A 22,104-nucleotide genomic window follows, 5' to 3' on the forward strand; every position below is an offset into this window, starting at 1 on the left:
TAAATATGGGATTTATGAGAAAGACACACATAGCACATGACTGGTTCATGTATCTGAACTGCACTATACAGATGGGAACTAAATAATATAAAGGAAAATGACTGACACTTCCTACGAGACAATCATTACGTCTATGGAATACGCCAGACGGGGAGGCGAGGCTCGAAATGTAAGTTCCGCAGCTTCTCTCCTACCTACGGCACTGGTTAAGGCAAAAGCACCATGCACACAAACTGACAGCACAACAACACACATATATTGTGTAGAGCTACGTCTAGAAACAACGCATTCGGTCATCTCTACATAAGCTCTTACGAGAAGTGATCAGTAATGTTTCTTCATAGACAGTGGAGACAAATTCACAAAGAGTCACTCATGATGTATTTCTTTTTGTTATATAAGAAGAGAATCTGTATGCCATTTCAGGTGGGACAGGCTCGCCGTTTTTGCCGACGCCTTCCTACCCGGAAGCGCACAACACATAGTTTATTTGTTATATTTTGTTTCCACAGTAAATGAAAATTTTCAGGTCGTCTCTTTACCATCTTGCTGTTAATTACTTGTAAATTTGTAACATTTATAATTTTAACACTGTTTCCCAAAAGTAATGTAATTTTCTATAGAAATAATAGCCATTGTTCTTGTTTACTTTTCAAATCAAATTTTGCTGGTAATGTGGAACAATGCACTATTACACGTAAACCTGTTATGCGTACGTCCTGATTTTTTAAATATCAAGCAGCAGATCTTTAAATATGCATTAAAAGAAATGAAATGAAAGTTGAGGTGTATATTTTCAGCTGGATGAATTATTATCAGCGAGTGCTTTATTCTCCCCCGCCACCCCCTCCCATCACTCCTTTCCCTGTATGTACGAACTCGCTGGTATGTATTCTATGAGAAGTACCATTACAACGCATGGAAAAAATAATTCCTTGTTTCTCTAAGTGTATGCATATTTGCTTTCAATTTGAAGAGAGCGTAGTGCAGGTTGGATATTTGTGTATCTATTCCAATAATATACGCATACTGATGTTACATACGTGACTGAGCGCATCAACTTCATGAAGCGCTTCAGCGAAATCTACGCTGCAGCCAGTAAATTTCAAAATGGCTCTGAGCACTATGGGACATAGCTTCTAAGGTCATCAGTCCCCTAGAACTTAGAACTAACTAAACCTAACTAACCTAAGGACATCACACACATCCATGCTCGAGGCAGGATTCGAACCTGCGACGTAGCGGTCACGCGGTTCCAGACTGTAGCGCCGAGAACCGCACGGCCACACCGGCCGACACAGTAAATTTCGGAGGACAATATCGGTGGCGAATGAGAAAAATAGTCGCAGGCACCACGAGACCAGGAAAGACATGTATCAGACGTCTGACGCGCTTTGTACTGCCTTCCTTCATTATTTATTTCGAGTCTGCAGAAAACTTGACGTGTGCCAGAGTAGCTTGTAGCGCGACGGGAAAGAAACAGCGTATAAGTCGCAAGTGTTATACAGTTGGGAATTGACGTTGTGTAAAGAACTGCTATGAATACTGCAAGAACCACAGAAAGCTATATTTGTGTGGAACAAGAACCTGGGATGTTCACCAAGTACGATGAAATTCCCTGGGTGTTAGGTCTGATTAAAGGTGAGGGAAAGAAACATAGGTGGTGAGTATTGAGCATTCGGTATCGAATCTATGTGAACATGCTACACGAACATGCTAGAGCTATAGAAATCGATGTCTATACGAAGTATGAACCTGGGTTTCCACGAACAGGACAAAACACTCACCGTACAGCTTATTAGTGACCAGAAGTAATAAAGCGATATAAGGTGTCCATTCTGTTTGTAGCATTAGCAGGAGGATTATTAATTCCATGGAATTTCAACACTGCGTTCGGAGAACGACCAGAAACTTTCCTCAGTATTACTGTTTTTTTTATTTGCTTTCTTGAGATATCCGTACAGCTACATCAACAGTACAAAGTCAGTTAGGATGATGTGAACGTAAGGACGACACAACACGCAGTCGCCTGTCTGAGAGAATCTCCGAGCCTACCGGTAATTGAAACCGGGCCCTTTCCGGTTATCAAATTGCCACGCTGACGGGGCAGCTACACAGGCGGACAACTATTTCCTTGGTTTTATGTTTTAATTGCGTTAACACTTGCGTCAATGATGACAAGAATATACCGTATTTCTTTCATTTTCCAAAAGATTACCTGAGAGGTTATCATGGGCTTAAAAGAGGGATATTTCATGGTGTAACCATTGGTTCAAATGGCTCTGAGCACTATGGGACTTAACATCTGAGGTCATCAGTCCCCTAGAACTTAGAACTACTTAAACTTAACTAACGTAGGGACATCACACACATCCATGTCCGAGGGAGGAGTCGAACCTGCGACCGTAGCGTTCGCGCGGTACCAGACTATAGTGCCTAGAACCGCTCGGCCACACGAACCGGCATGGTGTAACATTTATCCACTTCAAACTGTCCCCACAACTTCACATCTAAGCATTCTGTGTATTTGATGCTGATACCTACTATACATTGAGCTATCTGTCAGCTAGACACCATGTTCTGTTACAAAAGCCCTATGTATTCATACCACCGAAAAAGACGAGTTGTTTTTAAAAAATGGAACAATGGAATTAATTTTCTAAAATACAGTGCATCTAAGTCAGCCAAGTGCAGTTCTGTAACACATTTCTAGATCAGACAAGAACGTACAGAGTACAAATGCGTCGACTATAGCAGCTTCATACTTTTGACGATAAAGTTTGTGGGACGCTGGGAGTATAGCTGACGTTGTGGCACGAATTTCAGTGTATACTGTGGTCCTATAAAGGTGTTAAGGAACAGAATGATTCTTATGCAGATCTGCTATTTTGCCGTCAGAAGGCCGGCCGTGCTGGCTGAGAGGTTCTAGGCGCTTCAGTCCGGAACAGCGCTACGGCCGCTGGTTCGAATCCTGCCTCGGGCATGGATGTGTGTGATGTCCTTAGGTTAGTTAGGTTTAAGTAGTTCTAAATTCTAGGGGACTGATCACCTCAGATGTTAAGTCCCACAGTGCTCAGAGCCAATTGAACCATTTTGCTGTCAAAAACACCCTTCCCCCACATTTCTATTATATTAGTGCCCTTTAATTTTTTGTAAGAACGGCTTTCAGTAAGTAATGCAACACATATTTTGCTGTAAGTAGTTTGGTTTTCCGCAGTATTGCAATAAAATATGTTATCCCCCACGCTATTGGCTACAAAACACTTTGAAAGAGGTATGTGCTGCGTGCGATATGTGAGTTAGAATCTGAGACCAAAGAGCAATGTTGACTGCAGTACGAACTGCGTAGTCTGCGCTAGTGTGCTCTGGTCTGGTGTATAATGTTGGCTGGGCCGGTCGCGGTGCAGCGATGCCGAAGCCTGAGTATTATTGCATAAGGTAAAAAAGCAGCCCCGCGCATATCTAGTAATTTTATGTAAAGTCCCATGTAAATCTTTTAAAAATGTCCTATTAATAATCTTCGTAATATAAAGTAATTTCTAAAAAACATTCATTTCAATTTAAAGAATTTTCTAATTTCTTCAATCCATGATCATTCCTATTGTTGCAAAAGAAAAATCAGTTGCTTCCTTTCATAAATGACAAATCTATCGGCCAGCATTGCACTGAGCTGTCCCGGAAAAATTTTATATATGAGCAGATATATTCGCCGTTTTTATTGAGGTAAGAATTTTTCCTTTTTTATTCAGAATGATCTTAAAGGGCCATGACGCAGCGCTGCTGTCGTCCAAATTCTACCAGGTTATTGAATTTATTTTTTATTACGAGGTTTAGGAATTTTTCTATTTCGAGCTTACATTAAATGGGAAACAAATTTTGTGTGGAGGTTAAATGTGAATGAATTTCTGTAGGGAGGTTATAAATGAGAACCAATTTCGTTCTGAGCTTACACAAAAATTACAATCACTATCAATATTATTTATTATATTACTATTTTTTTGTGGGGAGGTTACACTAAAATTAGTATCACTATCCATAATTATTATTTCATTATTTTTGTGGGGAGGTTACAACTTTTTCCTCCAACAAATGTCAGTTCAATGAGATGACCTTACGCCACATTACTGAGAGGGCCTACATTCCATATGTCACCACTTCAGTGGTCAACGTTGGAGCCAAAGTATTGCTGGGCCAAACAGTTGGGAGTCGGAAGCTATGAGAACCGGGCTGTAGGATGGATGAGGAAGAATAGCACAATGAAGATTCGTGAGCTCTTCTCGGGTGCGCAGATTTGTGTGAGGCCCTCTGTTGGCAGGGAGAAGGAGAAGTTCGTTTGCATTTTTGTGGCGACGGACGCGCCGAAATCTTTTCTACAATTTGACAACTGTGTGCGGTCGGCCGGCACGCGAGAGATCGGACAGGCTGGCGCGACCTTGTTGAGATGATCACTGACACCTCGCCCAACGACTCACCATGCTTTTGTTTCTTCGCAACGACTCTGTATACTACCTGCGATGCTCTGGTTTCGCGCCAAAAGATTCTCAAAGATAGCTTTCTGCTTGAAAAGCACCTCCCTTATAAAAGCCATTCTGAAGGCTATGAATGTCACCGCCAATTATAGGAACTTTATTAAATTATAAGGGCTGAAACCAGAATATTCTACGATGTCCCCCAACAAATTCCGCCTTTTTTTCAATCGAAACCGGAAGCTGCGTTAGACTACAAAGATCCTCTTACTATATTGTTCCAGAGATATTCGGTAGAGTAACTTATGAAAGCAAAGGACCTCTTTCTCCTTCATACACACCCACTGCCCAGCAGCTCGCTCGGAATTTTAAACCAACTGTGTAATCAATTTACTAGGCACAACCTGTTTCCTATGGGACAATTTTCTCGTGACATCTAAATTAGTACAGTTCTTTCAGACGGCAGAGTTAGGTGGCATATAAATTACTCTGACGGACGTGTGTCGTAATGCTGTGGAAGAGCACGCTCAGCTGCTGGAAGGGAGATGCGCATGTCGGTTGTACAGCGGAGAGTGGTGAACTGCACTTAGGACGGCGTGCAAGCAGAGTGCGGGCGGAAACTGTGTACAAAAGTTAGCCACGTAGAGTGCTGTGAGCAGTGCAGTCGCTTGCGTAACAACAGGTGGCGAACTACACAGGGGAGCCGGCAGCCGTACATTCGCTGCCTTGCCACTCCAAAGTGCAGCGTATGTAGAGTACCAGGGCGCCGGTTTTAATTTGTTCGTCTCTAAATGCGCTACAGCAGCGGTGCCGTAGAGCCCGTGCGAACTAAGTGGATAAACGAATGCGTCTCGCGTGATTCAACTACAAGGAGGTCTCATCAGCAAACATGGCGCGCGCCAACGTGCGGACGTGTTCGCAGTTCATCACTTACTTTTCGCGGTCCCTCGCAAACAGTCCTTGTGACGCAGCGGTTAATGAAGCAGGCGACAAACGGTGAGCTGCGGGAGCCTTTCTGCGGCCACACATGGTGTGCGTGCGTGTTAGTCAGTGGTGCGGCCGATAATGCTTGGGGTTGGAGGGGTGGGGGCACTGGGGACCGATGTGGCACGTAAAGCCCTACCTGCCCCACTCACTCAGCAAAATGCGAACATGGCGGATCTCGGAACTCATGTACTCTTCAATGACTCACAAATCACCCGCTCTGTCAGTACGTCCTAAACAGGTCTTGGCATAACTGAAGAGTCCACCCACATAAAATATATAAGACACCACAGATGGGCGTGTCTTCAGCGCAAGGCAGAGGTTCGAGGTGAGTATATGTGTGTGGAGAACATATAACACTTCCGTCCGCTGCTGTTACTCTGTAACGTCAAGTCTGGAGGCAGTTCGTATAGCGAAATTATTTTTATTAAAGCAATCACAGTGTAATGAAGCAGAGGGGTGTTACTCTCTGAAAGGAGTTTTGTTCTGTTGACCGTGATGTACCTAACGGAGGTGGCTTATCGGAAGTGAAAGTCAGAATTACGTATACATTTAAACAGTAACAAACAATGATTTACCTATCCACATTGTCCAAATCATAATACAAACAGTCGCCAGTCTAATTAGACAGAAGAATGAGTAACATTCTTGTTCAAGCAACTGATAATAAGTAACTTCAATAATCAAACACGAGAGTGCAATGAACTCTGGCACCTGCATATGTTCACGTTAACGTCGGAGCTGACCGAGCAGAACAAACTATTGGCATAAATATAACATATAACTATACACACTATTATCATGAGGACTTCGTCAAACTGAATGGTCTCAATGACGTTACTATTAATATTCACTGTAGAATCATAAATTGGACATAGGTTCAGTATTACTTTTCAAACAAGAGATTATATGAGAAAGATCAAACATATAATTTGCTCATATTGTACATATTGCAGAGATTACACTTCCTATACTCTAAAAGACATAAAAGTTTTTAACAGAGAAAAGAACAGACACTGTAATGGTATCGATTCAATCCAACAACATTTACAGAAACTCAACGTTATAACATTAAACAAAACTAAAGGCAAAATAAATCATTACAGCATTAGAATTCTGGTGTTACAAACAGTCTAACTAACACCACGGAAACGACAGTAACTGACAGTGTACGGATACTGAAAAAATGGAAACACAGTGAGAAATGCATGCTTGAACATAAATGCAGATGCTAGCCCACTGGTTAGTGCGTTTTTAGGAAGGATCCTTGATTTTGAAGCCGCAGTTCTGGCTCCACAGTTTACCAGCAGCCAGTCGAATTTTTGAGAAAGCCAGCAATTCGGTCGGTGAGGTCGAGAGGTGCTACAGCGATAGGTACTGAAACCATCTGACGTAGCGCAAATCCGTTCATAATGCTCTAATAGCAACCAAACGTACTTAAGCCCCTCTCTGCTAACGCGGCAACTGCAGTCACACGCAACGATGATTTAGCCCTCCGTCTAGGCAACCCGTGTTGCGCGCTCAATTCCCAGTCTTGCCAAGCGCTGTGGCAAATAACATGATGGATGCTTTGAACTACACTCAGTGCCGAAATAGGTCGAACAGCGCCTCAGTGTCGCACACATATGTTGGTGTCATCGCCGGCGATCACATACTTTACAATTACCAACCTTAACTTTCCCTAGTGTCACTAAACTGCAAACATTATCCTGGAAGAAAAGAGTGCCTATTGGGAAGAGAGTACTGAATGTTCTTACAGTCTCTGCCTACTTTGACACTCACAGTCCTGGACGGTCAAATGGTATATACTCCGTTTTAGGTGAGACCACTCATAGTAGGGCCTAATATGAATTCCCAGTCAATGTGCAAATCATGGCCCTGACGAATTTTCTGACAGCACTGAAGTTCGTCCCTGCATATGATATAAAAGTTTCAATTCCCCAAGACTATTTACGAGTTCCAAAGAGTAAATTTCTTAAACAGCCGTAATTATTTTCCAGTAATAGAAAATGTTAACCAATAACTTAAACACACAATCAGTTCAAGCTATAAAGCTTTAACTGAAGGTCGATACATTGTTCCTAAAAATATGGCAAGTAATGCACCTCATATGAGCTTCAGTATATTTTAAGGACTCAAGTAATTCAAATCCAATATCAGTTCAGTCAAAAGTGGCCTGATGCAAAACGAGTGAACCACACGTCTACCAAAAATACAGTACAACGACTGACTGTACATGATTAGATTATTTTATGTTTGTTGTTGAGTAGCAGTGGTGGCCCCACGATCTTTAGCTGTCGGTCTATTACATCCCTTCTGTCATTGCTCAAGTAGGCGAGTGCAACGTATGTAAACAACTATTAGCAGAACAGAAATTCCCCACATATAGTTTTGTCTGGTCATTCAGAATTATTTTCTAGTATACACAAGAGGACTATTATCACTTGCTGATGGCCGTCATAAGTGCACTGTCATACACTTTTAAGAACTTTGTGCAGCAAATGTTTCAATAATATTTTTTATTTCATACGTTTAGACAAATCATTACACAAAACGTTTGACTTTCCTTTAAGAAATTTTGGAAGCTTTAGTTTTAACGACTATTGCTTACACTACTAGCGACATCTGCGATCCCATTGTTTCATTCTGCATGAAGTTGGTGCACACGTTCGTAGCGTTTTTGGTTTCCTTGTTGGTATTCCGGTTGCCATGGGTTTATTGACGATTCTCATTTTTTATTTGTAGTTCACTGTTGCTGTTTGAGTTTACATTTACTCACTTTGTCATGTGGAGGTAATGATTGGAGCTGTCAAGGCTAGAAAATGGTATGCTAAGTGGAGAAATCAGAAACATTTCCGACATATTCTTCTGTTTGTGTTCAGTAGAGGGGTGACATCACCGTGGTAGCAGGAAACATTTGCATCTTGCTTGGGAGAGAGAGCACGGAAACAAAATGGTTTCCTTGTTTTAAGGAGGATCGTTTTGACATCAGTGAAACGCAACATTCAGGAAGACCTCTGAGCTTTGATGAAGACAGTTAAACGCATAAATGACAATGACTGACGTCAGTGGGGAAGGTTCAAAACTCGAGTGTACGGATAGGGCCGTGTCCCACGTGAGCGACAGAAGCGAGCGACAGCGAGCGGCTTCTGTATACACGACACTCCAGACCTGTAGAATACTGTAGCTGGAGAGTAAGGCTACAGAATTAGGTTTACTTAAGAAAATAAAGCGAAAAGGAATGCTGTGCATGAGATTAACAAAGGGAGGAATCTCCATGGAGAATTCATAAGTATCGTTAACTAGAAGATCACCTGTCAAATTCTTCGAATACACGTGAGTGTATTAAATGCGAATGTTTTTTTTACACGATGAAGAAGTTTTAACAGCCAATAAATGCGGAGGAATGACTATTGAATGACTAACTACGCTAAATACCAACATAAGCACCCAGATTGTTAAGGTGGCTGTGGTGTAGGGGTAGCGTATACAGTTTGCAATTACGTGTTTGGTAAAGGTCGTGGGTTCTATCCCTAGCTCAGCGTGTTCGGTCAGAGGGCTGCTCGCCCTCTGTAATAAAGAAACTGATTAAAAGAATCAACGATCTACTTGAACGGATGTCTGGTGACGTCCGCCCATACCAAACGCAACGAACAATACCGAACAAAATGCAAAAATAAATAAATAAATAAATAAAAAATTTAAAAAAATATCGAGCCGACCTTATATTTTTACTGACTCAGTTATGATTCTGTATACTAAGTTTTATGTATACTGTTTACATTGCATCGCTCAGTATAGTCTTGCCAAAGAACTTTATCTTCACACCTAACCCAGTATATCACACACATTTAATTCCTTATAAATTACAATGTACCATGAAAGTTTTCAGATATTTCATATTGCGAACGTAATTCATCAGCAGTCAGTGTTAAGGCCAAGCGTTCAATTACTCTAAATAAACTGAAAAAGTAAAGCTTCCAAATTTGTTTTAAAAGACAGTCAAACTTTTTGTGTAATGATTTGTCTAAAAGTATGAAATAAAAAATATTATTGAAACGTTTAGTGCACCTCATTTTCTATTCATGATTTCGAGCATCATTCAAATGCACGTAGAACCTTTCTCTGATCTACTAATTTCTTTTACGCAAACCATTTCATAAAATATTTGACTGATTTCATCCATTTTAGAATTTCAAGTTTTATTCAGAAAGCATGATCTTACTGATTTCTCGTTTGCCTTGCTAACGTAGTTAACTCGAATGAAGCCTTTTTGACATTGAAATACCGCACCAATGTATCTTCTAATGTGGAAAATAGCTAGATCTTGAACAGATGAAATATTTGACACTTCATTTAGAGCAGCTTTTCATGAAATATTTGAATTTCTCCTCAGCTTATTAATTAAGTGTTCGTTCATAACCCTGATTACTTTCAAGCAGTTAAATATTTTAATGCCAAACTAGACCTCATGCTGGTCACCTGTTTCTCTCCTGTTGTTTAGCTATGAAAATTTGAACAACACCTCATGGTGTAAGTCATAGGGAATCTTATTTTCGCTCTGCTCACTCGTTTACAAAAATGTATCGAGTGTTAATCATATCATAAAATAGTCCTTCCTGCGTGCTGTCATTTCCAAAATTCGTCATTTCAATACCTTGAACCTTTTATGAGATACGACGATTTTTTACGACCATTTGACTCCTGAAGCGCGGGAAAGGTTCGGACGTGTCGCGAGCGACCCGTCCGCGCATATAACAACCAATATGTCAAGAATAAAGAGAGGTATCATTCCTGTCTCAACTTTAAATACAATTTAGATTTATTGGTTACATTTCATAAGCAATAATGTATGGCCCTGAATCAACTATACGCAAAGTCTACACAATGTGATTTTACCTCGGCAAATTCTTAAAAATTTCGTGCAGCAGCCATGTACTCAATTTCGTGCAGCACAGGAACTATGACGAATGACGAAAATAAATTCTGACCTTTATCATTTAAGGATATCAAGCTATAGGTTGCGGAAGAATCAAATTTTTTCACCCAATTGTTATCTTAAAATCGGATGTTAACTAATTCATAACTGCCGTCGCGTCCGCTCCACTGCTTTGCCAAGAAGACTCGTGACTGTCGCTCTGTGTCGCGCGTGCTGCAGGGACAAGATTCAAACACGTTTGAATTCAAATGTCGCCAGTTGCAGCGGGACACAGGCAGCGACACAGATGTCGCTCACCTAGGACACTTCCGTAACTAAACCTGCGGTTGTGTTTTGTCGCCTGAAGTTGTCGCGCGCTGTCGCTCGCTCCTGTCGCTCACGAAGGACATGGCCTAAGGCATGCTCTAAGCCAAAATCACAAAAATCTGCGGGTGCGCATATCTGAATCTCTGTTTGCTCGTCATCAGTTTGCTTGTGAAAATCACCTACCATATCTTGTGTCTTAGTACTAACGTAAAGAATAGGAAGGAATGGTTGAGGCCAAACAAAGCAGCTACTCCTTGTACAAACACCTGTGCACATCCACAGAATAATGTTATCCATCTGGTGTTTCAGCGAAGACGTGGCTTGCTACGAATTACTTCCACGAAGTGTAACCATCACTGCAGACATGTACTGTATTGCAGACGTCAGTAGTGAAACGGGTGGTTTTTAACATCGCTCTTCTTGCCTTTCATATTACGTACGAGGACGTTCAATAAGTACTGTAACACTTTTTTTCTGAAATTAGATTGGTTCTATCCAGGGTGGAGAAACATTGTTATTCCTTGCTCAGTGGTTAAATGGTTCAAATGGCGCTAAGCACTATGTGACTTAACATCTGAGGTCACCAGTCCCCTAGACTTAGAATTACTTAAATCTAACTAACCTAAGGGTATCACACACGTCCATGCTCGAGGCAGGAATCGAATCTGCGACCGTAGCAGCAGCGCGGTTCCGGACTGAAGCGCCTAGAACTGCTCGGCTACAGCGGCCGGCGCTCACGGGTTAGAGAAATCTGTTTTTCACATACTGCCTGTTCAGTGGGACGGTCTTAGCCTCCTTACTGGTAGGGCTTTTATGGCCACATGCTACCCCTTTACTGGTCGACGTCACAGCCAGAGTCTTGCTGCATCTACAACCTTCTAATCATCCATGAACTGTGTTCTGCGGTGTGCATCGTTCAATGGGACAAATAGATGGATGTTCGAAGGTGTGAGATTCCTTTTTTAGAGTCAATTAGGTAGAACAGTCTAATGACGTTTTGTGAGCTTCTCTCTGGTACACAGACTTGTGAGAGGCTAGTGGAGAAGAAGTTCGTTTGCATTTTTGTGGCGACGAACACGCTGTAATCGTTTCTTCATTTTCCTGAAGGCAGCAAGATACACCTCACTGCTGATCGTTGCACCACGAAGGAGACTATCAAAGAGAACAACCCCGTCCCGATCCTAAGAGACCGTCACCACGACTTTAACAGTTGCACGTGGGGATTTGTAAGGTTTTTCAGACGAAAGGTTGTGTGGCGCCACTCCCCGGGTTGCAGTTTTGTTTCCGGTTCGAAGTGATGTACTTGTGTTTCATCTACTGCGCCAATGTTCGACAAAAACTGTCACGATGGGCCTCGTAACGAGCAAGCAAAACCGCACACGTGCCCCATCGACGCTGTGTATGGTTTTCTGTTAGGTATCGTGGAACTCAGGACGACAGTATTACCACTACCAACAGAGACGTCCAGTTGTGGAGGTAGGTGACTGACTGTAATATGTCGATCGCCTCGAATGAGAGTGCCCGTACGCTCCTACATTCCAGAAGTCAGAGCACATGGCGGGTTGGGACTGTGGGTACCAGACAGGCTTGTGCAACCTTGTTGCTATGACGACACACGCAACGCCAAACGGCTAGACGTGTTTTTGTTCACTGTCGGGTCTCTATGGATAGTCTGGAAGCGCCTATGAATATCCTCGATGCTCTGGTTTTCCAACAAAAGAACCTCAGTGACAGCTCTATGCTTGAAACACATCTCCGTTACAGAAGCTACTTATAGCGCCTTCACCTATCGGAACTTCACTAAATTGTTGGGGCTGAAGCGGGAGAAACCACGATTTACACTACAATGTCTGCAATTTTTTTCAACTGAAATTGGACGAGAAAAATATGTGTTACATTACTTACGTCTACATCTACATACATACTCAGCAATTCACCATACGGTGCGTGGCGGAGGGTACCTCGTACCACAACTAGCATCTTCTCTCCCTGTTCCACTCGCAAACAGAACGAGGGAAATATGACTACCTATATTCCTCTGTACGAGCCCTAATCTCTCTTATCTTATCTTTGTGGTCTTTCCGCGAAATATAAGTTGGCGGCAGTAAAATTGTTCTGTAGTCAGCCTCAAATGCTGGTTCTCTAAATTTCCTCAGTAACGATTCACGAAAAGAATGCCTCCTTTCCTCTAGAGACTCCCACCCGAGTTCCTAAAGCATTTCCATAACACTCGCGTGGTGATCAAACCTACCAGTAACATATGTAGCAGCCCGCCTCTGAATTGCTTCTATGTCCTCCCTCAATCCGACCTGATAGGGATCCAAAACGCTCTAGCAGTACTCAAGAATAGGTCGTATTAGTGTTTTATAAGCGGTCTCTTTTACAGATGGACCACATCTTCCCAAAATTCTACCAATGAACCGAAGACGACTATCCGCCTTCCCCACAACTGCCATTACATGCTTGTCCCACTTTATATCGATCTGCAATATTACGCCCAAATATTTAACCGACGTGACTGTTTCAAGCGCTACACTACTAATGGAGTGTTCAAACATTAAGGGATTCTTTTTCCTATTCATCTGCATTAATTTACATTTATCTATATGTAGAGTTAGCTGCCATTCTTTACACCAATCACAAATCATGTCCAAGTCATCTTGTATCCTCCTACAGTCACTCAACGACGACACCTTAGCCGGCCGAGGTGACCGAGCGGTTCTAGGCGCTACAGTCTGGAACCGCGCACCGCTACGGTCGCAGGTTCGAATCCTGCATCGGGCATGGATGTTTGTGATGTCCTTAGGTTAGTTAGGTTTAAGTAGTTTTAAGTTGTAGGGGACTGATGACCTCAGAAATTAGGTCCCATATTGCTCAGAGCCATTTGAACGAATTGAACGACACCTTCCTGTACACCACAGTATCATCAGCAAACAGCCGCACATTATCGAATTGCCCTCGTAATTTATTAGAAAAGAATCTGCTCGTATCGGTAAGTTTGGTGTTATACCAGTAAAGAGCCAATGCGCCACAGGCAGCACAGTGTTTGCCTGCCGTGATATACGACGCTGCTCGCACGACTCAGCGGATTGGACAGCTGCGGCAATCGACACAGTAATCCGTAAACAATAAAGCGTGACGCGGGCGGCTGGAATGGATGTGTGCGGAGCCACAATTAGCCAGCCCCGCGGCGGCGCTCGGGCGGCCCCGCTAATTGCAGCGGAATGGCCGGCGCCGGCGCCCGCGGGTGGGCGGCGTTCGGCTGCCCGCCGGCCGCCAGCTGCACCGAGGCGTCACCCGCCGTCCGACCGACCACGCCGCCAGCTGTTTAAACAATGGCCGCCAGATTGATTTATCGCCGCGGCCACGGCGCCGTAAGCGCCGCACATCGCTCCAGAACGTGTACCGTGCCGGATATTTAACCAGCGCTCATAACTAGCAGAAGTAAATGTCGAAAGTTTGTGGAGATATTTCTTTTATTACTAGCATGAAAGCGATATCTAGAGGATAGCACCCAAATCCGACTACAGAATTGTTTCGATTTAAAAAGAGGAAAATACTAAATAAATAACCAGAATTGGATTTTCACTCTTTTGCGGAGTGTGCGCTGATATGAAACTTCCTGGCAGATTAAAACTGTGTGTCGGACCGAGACTCGAACTCGGGACCTTTGCCTTTCGCGGGCAAGTGCTCTACCAACTGAGCTACACAAGCATGACTCACGCCCCCCTCCTCAAAGCTTTACTTCTGCCAGTACCTCGTCACCTACCTTCCGAACTTTACAGAAGCTCTCCTGCGAACCTTGCACAACTAGCACTCTTGAAAAACTGGATATTGCGGAGACATGGCTTAGCCACAGCCTGGGGGATGTTTCCAGAATGGCTGAGCCATGTCTCCGCAATATCCTGTCTTTCAAGCGTGCTAGTTCTGCAACGTTCGCAGGAGAGCTTCTGTAAAGTTTGGAAGGTAGGTGACGAGGTACTGCCTGAACTAAAGCTGTGTGGACGTGGCGTGAGTCGTGCTTGGTTAGCTCAGTTGGCCGGTAGCTCATCGTGTTCGATCAGAGACCCGGTTGGCCTCTGTAATAAAAAACTGAGTGGAAGGATCAACCACCGAACTTGAACAGGATGTCTTGCGACGTCCGCAACGACCAAACACAACGATAAATAACGAAAAAAAGAAACTAGCCGGCACGGTAGCTCAGCTTGTTCGGTCAGAGAGCTGGTTGGCCTCTGTAATAAAAAACTGAGTGGAAGGATCAACCACCGAAATTGAACAGGATGTCTTGCTACGTCCGCAACGACCAAACACAATGATCAATAACGAACAAAATTAAAAAAAAAAAAAAAATTGGTAGAGCACTTGCCCGCGAAAGGCGAAGGTCCCGAGTTCGAGTCTCGGTCCAGCACACACTTTTAATCTGACAGGAAGTTTCACTAAATAAATATATTTTAAACCTTTTACTACAGTTGGGACATAGGGTGATTCAGATGCCCCTACCGATGTTGTGTTACGCAACCCTCAATGTCGTATATGGCCTTCAAGGAACACGCGCGAGATTTTCAAATTCTCTAGTCGCAGCTATTCCTGCAGAAGAAATGAACAGGATCTTCTTGTGAGAAATTTAATGCAGTCAAATTTTGTGCTGCAATACATTTTCGCTAGAGGCCGTAGTTTTCGAGTTGTTCAAGAAAAACTTAGGAAAGGGTCATTGAAACGCACCTCTACCTCCACACTCAACCCCACCGGTCAGTATTTCTAGTATGTTGTTCATGTCACTCCCTCTTACTACTGTACAGAAATGTTACAAGACAGCAGGAATTATTACCCTTACTCGACGGTTTGTGGTTTACATTGAGTGGCGTTGTTAAGCCGCCAGCTTATGCGAGCATTTAAAAATTGTAAAATTGAAATGTCAGTTAATTTCACCTAACAGTTTCGTGAATTTCAATAGCATGAAGTAAATAATTACCTCGTTATATTAGTCAAGCCTTCTGACTACGATGTGTTAAGTTCTGATCAAATTGCCAACGCAATTAATTTTATATAGGTTGACCATTACACAGATTATTACAGCCACGAGCCACTTTTTACAATGCTATTTATTTATTTAAACAGTGCCCTTACCGGTTCCGAAACGATATGTTCATGTTTACACGGCTAGATCACGTTTTAGTTTACATTTCGTGTTTTGTTTCCCCACATGACGAAACCTCCTTGGGGTGGTGGTGAACTACAACCAAGACAAGATATGAGACAATTTGTAATTGTGGCCCATGACGATTTTAAATTATGTAAACCAATTAATACTATTAAATGGAAGATGTTTCGGTTACTTACTATGAACAATCAGCGCCATTACATTCCAGTGCAGGTTGCTTATAATAATTTATTTACATCATTTAAAATCGTCGTGAGGCCCAGTTACAATTAAAAAGACGTCTCCCATCTTGCTTTGGTTGTAAGGCATCAGCTCCCAAAGGAGGCGGGGAAAGAAAACACGAAATGTAAAGTAAAACGTGAACTAGCCGTATAAAGATGAACCTATCAATTCGGAACCGGTAACGGCTCTGTTTAAATAAATAAATAGCATTGTAAAAAGTGGCTGGTTGCTGTAATCTTTTGTGTAGAAACAAACTATATTTTGTACACAGCCACAGGGCTCAATATGTTAATTTCTGACAAAATACCAGTTAACTTTAGCGCGATTTTTACAAAAGTTGTATTTGAGAATGGGGGGCTCCATATGGTTCCCAAGTTGTGCAGCGACCGTAAGCCATAAAATTACCAAATAAGCAGCAACCAGTCGCAAGATCATGTTTCCTTTATTTACTTGTGCAGCAAAAGTAAATAAAGAAAACATGATCTTGCGACAGGTTGCTGCTTATTTGGTAATTTTAAAGTTGTATTTCTTTTATTACCCTCAGGGCTACGTTTAAATTAATAGTGTTAACGAAATAGCGAGGTTTTCTGTTCGAAAGTGGGAGCGATTCCAAGGTGCGAGTGCCACGAACAACATACAGGAGTTCCAGGTTCTTTTCAAGCTAACACTTGTGCGTACCCCAGTACAAAATTTAACTACATTTCCTTCAAAAAGTTCTTTTTTCCGTAGGTTTAATAGTTTGCGCGTAGCGTGGAAGAGAGTATGTACGTAAACGTCGCGCATGGTTTTTGAAGACAAGATGTAACATTGCGGATTTCACACGACAGCATCTGTAGGGGCAGCTGAATCGCACTGTGTATATCCCATGATACACTACCAGAGGTCCAGTGGAAATTTTCTGCATTTAATAGCAATGTATGACTGCCAGAATGAAATTTTCAGTCTGCAGTGAGTGTGCGTTGATATCAAACTTCCTGGCAGATTGAAACTGTGTGCCAGACCGAGACTAGAACTTGTGTCCTTATGTCTTTCGCTGTAGAGAAAAATTTAATTCTGGAAACATCCGCCAGGCTGTGACAAGCCATGTCTCCGCAATATCCTTTCTTCCAAGAATGCTAGTTATGCGAGGTTTGCAGGGGAGCTTCTGTGAAGGTATGAGACGAGGTACAGGCAGAATTAAGGCTGTGAGGACGTTTAGTTAAACGTATTTGGGGAGCTCAGATGGTAGATCACCTGCTTGCGAAAGGCAACGGTCCTGAGTTCGAGTCTCGGTGCGGCTCACAATCAGCTTGGAAGTTTCAATATATCAACTGATAATCCTGCTAATGACTTGCAGGTGGATACACCGGTTCCCTTGAGATCACCGAAGTTAAGCGCTGTCGTGTGTGGTCGGTACTTGGATGGGTGATCATCCAGGCCGCCATGCACTGTAGCCATTTTTCGGGGTGCAATCAGTCTCGTGATCCCAATTGAGGAGCTACTCGACCGAATAGTAACGGCTCCGCTCACAGAAAACCATCATAACGACCGGGAGAGCGGTGTGCTGACCCAATGCCTCTCCTATCCGCATCCTCCACAGAGGATGACACAGCTGTCTGATGGTCCCGGTAGGCCACTCGTGGCCTGACGACGGAGTAATTGTACGGAGTGCTGCATTCAGATTTCATTGTTAACTCTTTGCTATTTGTTGTCACACCGAATTAGTTGGCGCCTGTCGTTAGGCACCGAACGTACAGACTTGCAAGGAGTGTTGCTGTCGTACCTTCCCGGACAATTCTTGTCAATGAACAGCTGGCACGTGCTTACGTGTTCATGTAGTGGACCTGTAAGAAGAGTACCATCTTGGACATATCCTCTATCCACTGATGAGTTTCCGTTTTCTATATGACTTTTAGTTTTTGCGCAGTCTTCTGAAAACTCCGAGTTATTTATGAATAAACCTATACGTCCCCCTCCCCCTCCCCACCCCACCATCCTACTTGTAAAACAAAACGGTGGGAAATATAGTCATCGTAGCGTTACTTCTAAACCATTAATAAAAATAATCGTACATTAATGTTGATCCTCATTAGCGTTTTTCGCTGTGACAAACTGATAGCGATATTATTTATCAATGTATAGAAAACTGTTCTTGATTGTAATAATATTAGCCGGCTGGAGTGGCAAAGCGGTTCTAGGCGCTACAGTCTGGAACCGCGCGACCGCTGCGGTCGCAGGTTCTAATTGTGTCTCGGGCATGGATGTGTGTGATGTCCTTAGGTTAGTTAGGTTTAAGTAGTTCTAATTTCTAGGGGACTGATGTCCTCAGAAGTTAAGTCACATAGTGCTCAGAGCCATTTAATAATATTATTAAGACTGAATTACAGATAACGGACTATAACAGTCACACTGAACAGTCTCGAACAGCACGAATTCTCGAAGTTTCGACAGCAGCGACTAATCTCACAGGCATGCAAAGAATAGAAAATCTTTCGCTGAAGGCCATTTTTTACTGATAATTCCACCGAGGGAAGAATGACCGTGGTAACTTATTCTCAGATCAAATACCATCTCAATAAGAAATATGAGAGCACGTCTGAGCAACTCAAAAATCTTGCGAACTTCATAAGCAGCTATGGCAGGAAATCAAATCAGAAATACTGTAGTGAAATTCCTGATTGTTGATAAGCAACTCAGTAGGCATTCGTCCTATGATGGCGCGCGTGTGCACCATTCCATGATCATTAGAATCAGAGCAAAAGAAAGTTCCATGCCCTCTATAATACTCAGAGCACTATTAACACAGTGGGAAGCTAATGAATGCCATACGCGTGTCTCACAGACGGACAAGCTATATACCGATAGTGTTCCAAAAGCATGGAAGAAGAACAAAGTCTCACAATCAGTATACAGCAGGCAAAGGCCAGTCCTGGCAAGTGTGGGGATGAAGAACAGAAAGCAGGAAACAGAATACTGAGAGCACTATATCTTTGTCTGGCGTCCAATGGGGCACACTTAGTGTGACTCTGCTTTGCGGGCACCAAATTCGGTAACTAGACTTACTTCCAAAGTATCTATTACAGATATACCTTCACTTTATCAGCCGAATACTGTAATATTGTTGGGAGTCGAGAATTATGGTACAGAAGTCTTTGCTATCATTTAGTAACTCAAAACTGCCTATAAACGAATAACTTGAAGGACCACTTTTATTGAATGACTTTAAAGCTGCCGAACTGAAATCATCTAGCTTTCATTTTGTAAGGAAATCATCGCAGTAAAACATGTATTTGGTAGCCTGAAACATAACACAATTGCACTGATTAGACTAAGCAGCGTGTATCCATTTGGTTCGGATTTGATGTTGCTGCCGTCAGTCTGTTGAAAGATTTCCAGCCTTCTGAGTTGTGCTGTTGACCAGAGGTTAGTTTATCTGATGACTACTTCTCTTAATGATCTTTTATCGTAAACCAGATGCTTTTTTTTTAGGCTACCTTATGTAGCCAGTCAAATACCTATTGTTGCTGTTATTTGGAAACGTGGCACACATTTTCTCTTTGTTGTCAGTTGCCTCTCTCCAAGTTGTCGATTGGAACGATTTCGGCCAGGAGACAGCTCTTGGAGGAAGCTTGTTTCGCACAGCTGGGGATAAGTTTGAACATATTTAGTTGATAACAATGGTAAGCGATCTCTTTATGAAGGATCAGAAATTGTGATTAGACAATGATCCGTTATAAGTATAAAAGCTATATTTTACTGATTAGTTTCTCGGTGCAATGAAGTCGAGTAAGCCAACGCCTAGTGGGGCCTTGTAAGGTAGCAGTAAAAATTTTTCATGGAAACCGAGAGGCCACTGGCTCGAATCCAGGTCAGACAATGGAAATTTAGAGGTTCTCTTTAAACCGACCTTCATTTCTAAGCAATGTGAAGGGTCACCAAGATCGACACATGGTAACGATCACGTTAAATTGTAAGTCCCCTTTCGCCTTAAGGATAAATCGGTTACATTATGGACACACATGTCACCTAAAAGATGTAGAATTGAATGACCTGAATTCGGCCGTTGAAAGAGACGAAATTATTATCCAACGAGAGACAGGTCCAGATTTAAGGAAGGAAGTGACTTAATTTGTTGAGACGCCTCCTAAACGGTTGCAGATGCGTGGTATCCAACAGCCAGTGACCCGTGCATTGGCAGAAGACAAACCTCGGCTGGAATCATTGATGTTGCCAAGCTTCAGTTGTTTCTTTTCCGTTAGGGCAGTGCAGTCCAGTCTAGTCCCAACTGTATTCTTATTATGCTTGGTGATATTGAAAATCAATACCATAAAATCTGATATACAGCAGGGGATGGGGTGGGGGTAGAACTATCTATACACGGCAAACACAACAAATTATTACGTTAAAAGAAGTATACTGGGGCAGATTAGTATGTGGCATCTACAAATGATTTTATAAATGGTGTGTTGTGTACATAGATCCGCGTAGTCAGCGCGTACACAGCTGTCCCACTAGAGTGCGCCCCGCTAAGCACAACAGTGCAGGCGCAGCACTCTTCGGTATCCGCACTACGAGATGGCGCTGCCATAGAGATGGACCAAATTCTGCTTCCGCCGATTCGCGTATTAATATGTAACGCAGCCAATGAGATTGCTGCTAATGTAGAACCTTTTCTCCTCGCGGATCACACTTGCACAGTGATACATGAACACGCGAGGTATTATAACGAGTGAACAGACCTCCGATTAGTCAGTCTGCATTAGTCTGCATCGGTCTGTACCAGTCTATAATCAAATTTCTGTCTGCGCCTAATAAGATTACCATATTCCTGTACTTAGCCATGAAGATAAATGTAAAGACACTTTCATCAAGTATCAGAGACATATGTGAGAATAAGATTAACGTACCAATACCAAAGGCACATCAGATTGTCTATTGTAAATAGGATCCAGAAGAAAGTTAAGTAATTTTTATGCTTGTTATTATTTTAATAAATGTGTGTGAAAATTAATCAAGTTATGTTTAAAGTTAGTCACCGTCAATCTGCTACTCTAAGCGTACAAAAGGCATTTCTATCGTCTGACCTAACGGCAAAAGATAAACACGCCACGATAAGACCACAAGACATATTGCTGACACTCGCCTGCTTTGATAGAGCGACGAGGCAAATAATCTGAAGGTGTGTGTACTGAAGGTCTTACAGTACGCACACCACATGATGTATGTCTTTAATAGGCTTTATACGAGGTGCATTCAAGTTCTAACGCCTCCAATTTTTTTTTTTTCTAATTAACTACTCACCCGAAGTCGATGAAACTGGCGTTATTTCTCGACGTAATCGCCCTGCAGACGTACACATTTTTCACAACGCTGACGCCATGATTCCATCGCAGCGGCGAAGGCTTCTTCAGAAGTCTGTTTTGACCACTGGGAAATCGCTGAGGCAATAGCAGCACGGCTGGTGAATGTGCGACCACGGAGAGTGTCTTTCATTGTTGGAAAAAGCCAAAAGTCAGTAGGAGCCAGGTCAGGTGAGTAGGGAGCATGAGGAATCACTTCAAAGTTGTTATCACGAAGAAACTGTTGCGTAACGTTAGCTCTATGTGCGTGTGTGTTGTCTTGGTGAAACAGCACACGCGCAGCCCTTCCCGGACGTTATTGTTGCAGTGCAGGAAGGAATTTGTTCTTAAAAACATTTCCGTAAGATGCACCTGTTACCTTAGTGTCATTTGGAACGCCATGGGTAACGATTACGCCCTCGCTGTCGCAGAACATGGACACTATCATTTTTTCAGCAGTGGCGGTAACCCGAAATTTTTTTGCTGGCGGTGAATCTGTGTGCTTCCATTGAGCTGACTGCCACTTTGTTTCTGGATTGAAAAATGGCATCAACGTCTTATCCATTGTCAACCGACGAAAAGAAAGTCCCAATCATGCTGTCGTCGCGTGTCATCATTGCTTGTCAACATGCCACACGGGCAGCCATGTGGTCGTCTGTCAGCATTCGTGGCACCCACCTGGATGACAATTTTCGCCTTTTCAGGTCG

Source organism: Schistocerca cancellata, chromosome 5 (assembly GCF_023864275.1).
Source record: "Schistocerca cancellata isolate TAMUIC-IGC-003103 chromosome 5, iqSchCanc2.1, whole genome shotgun sequence".
In the NCBI taxonomy this organism is placed as follows: Eukaryota; Metazoa; Arthropoda; class Insecta; order Orthoptera; family Acrididae; genus Schistocerca; species Schistocerca cancellata.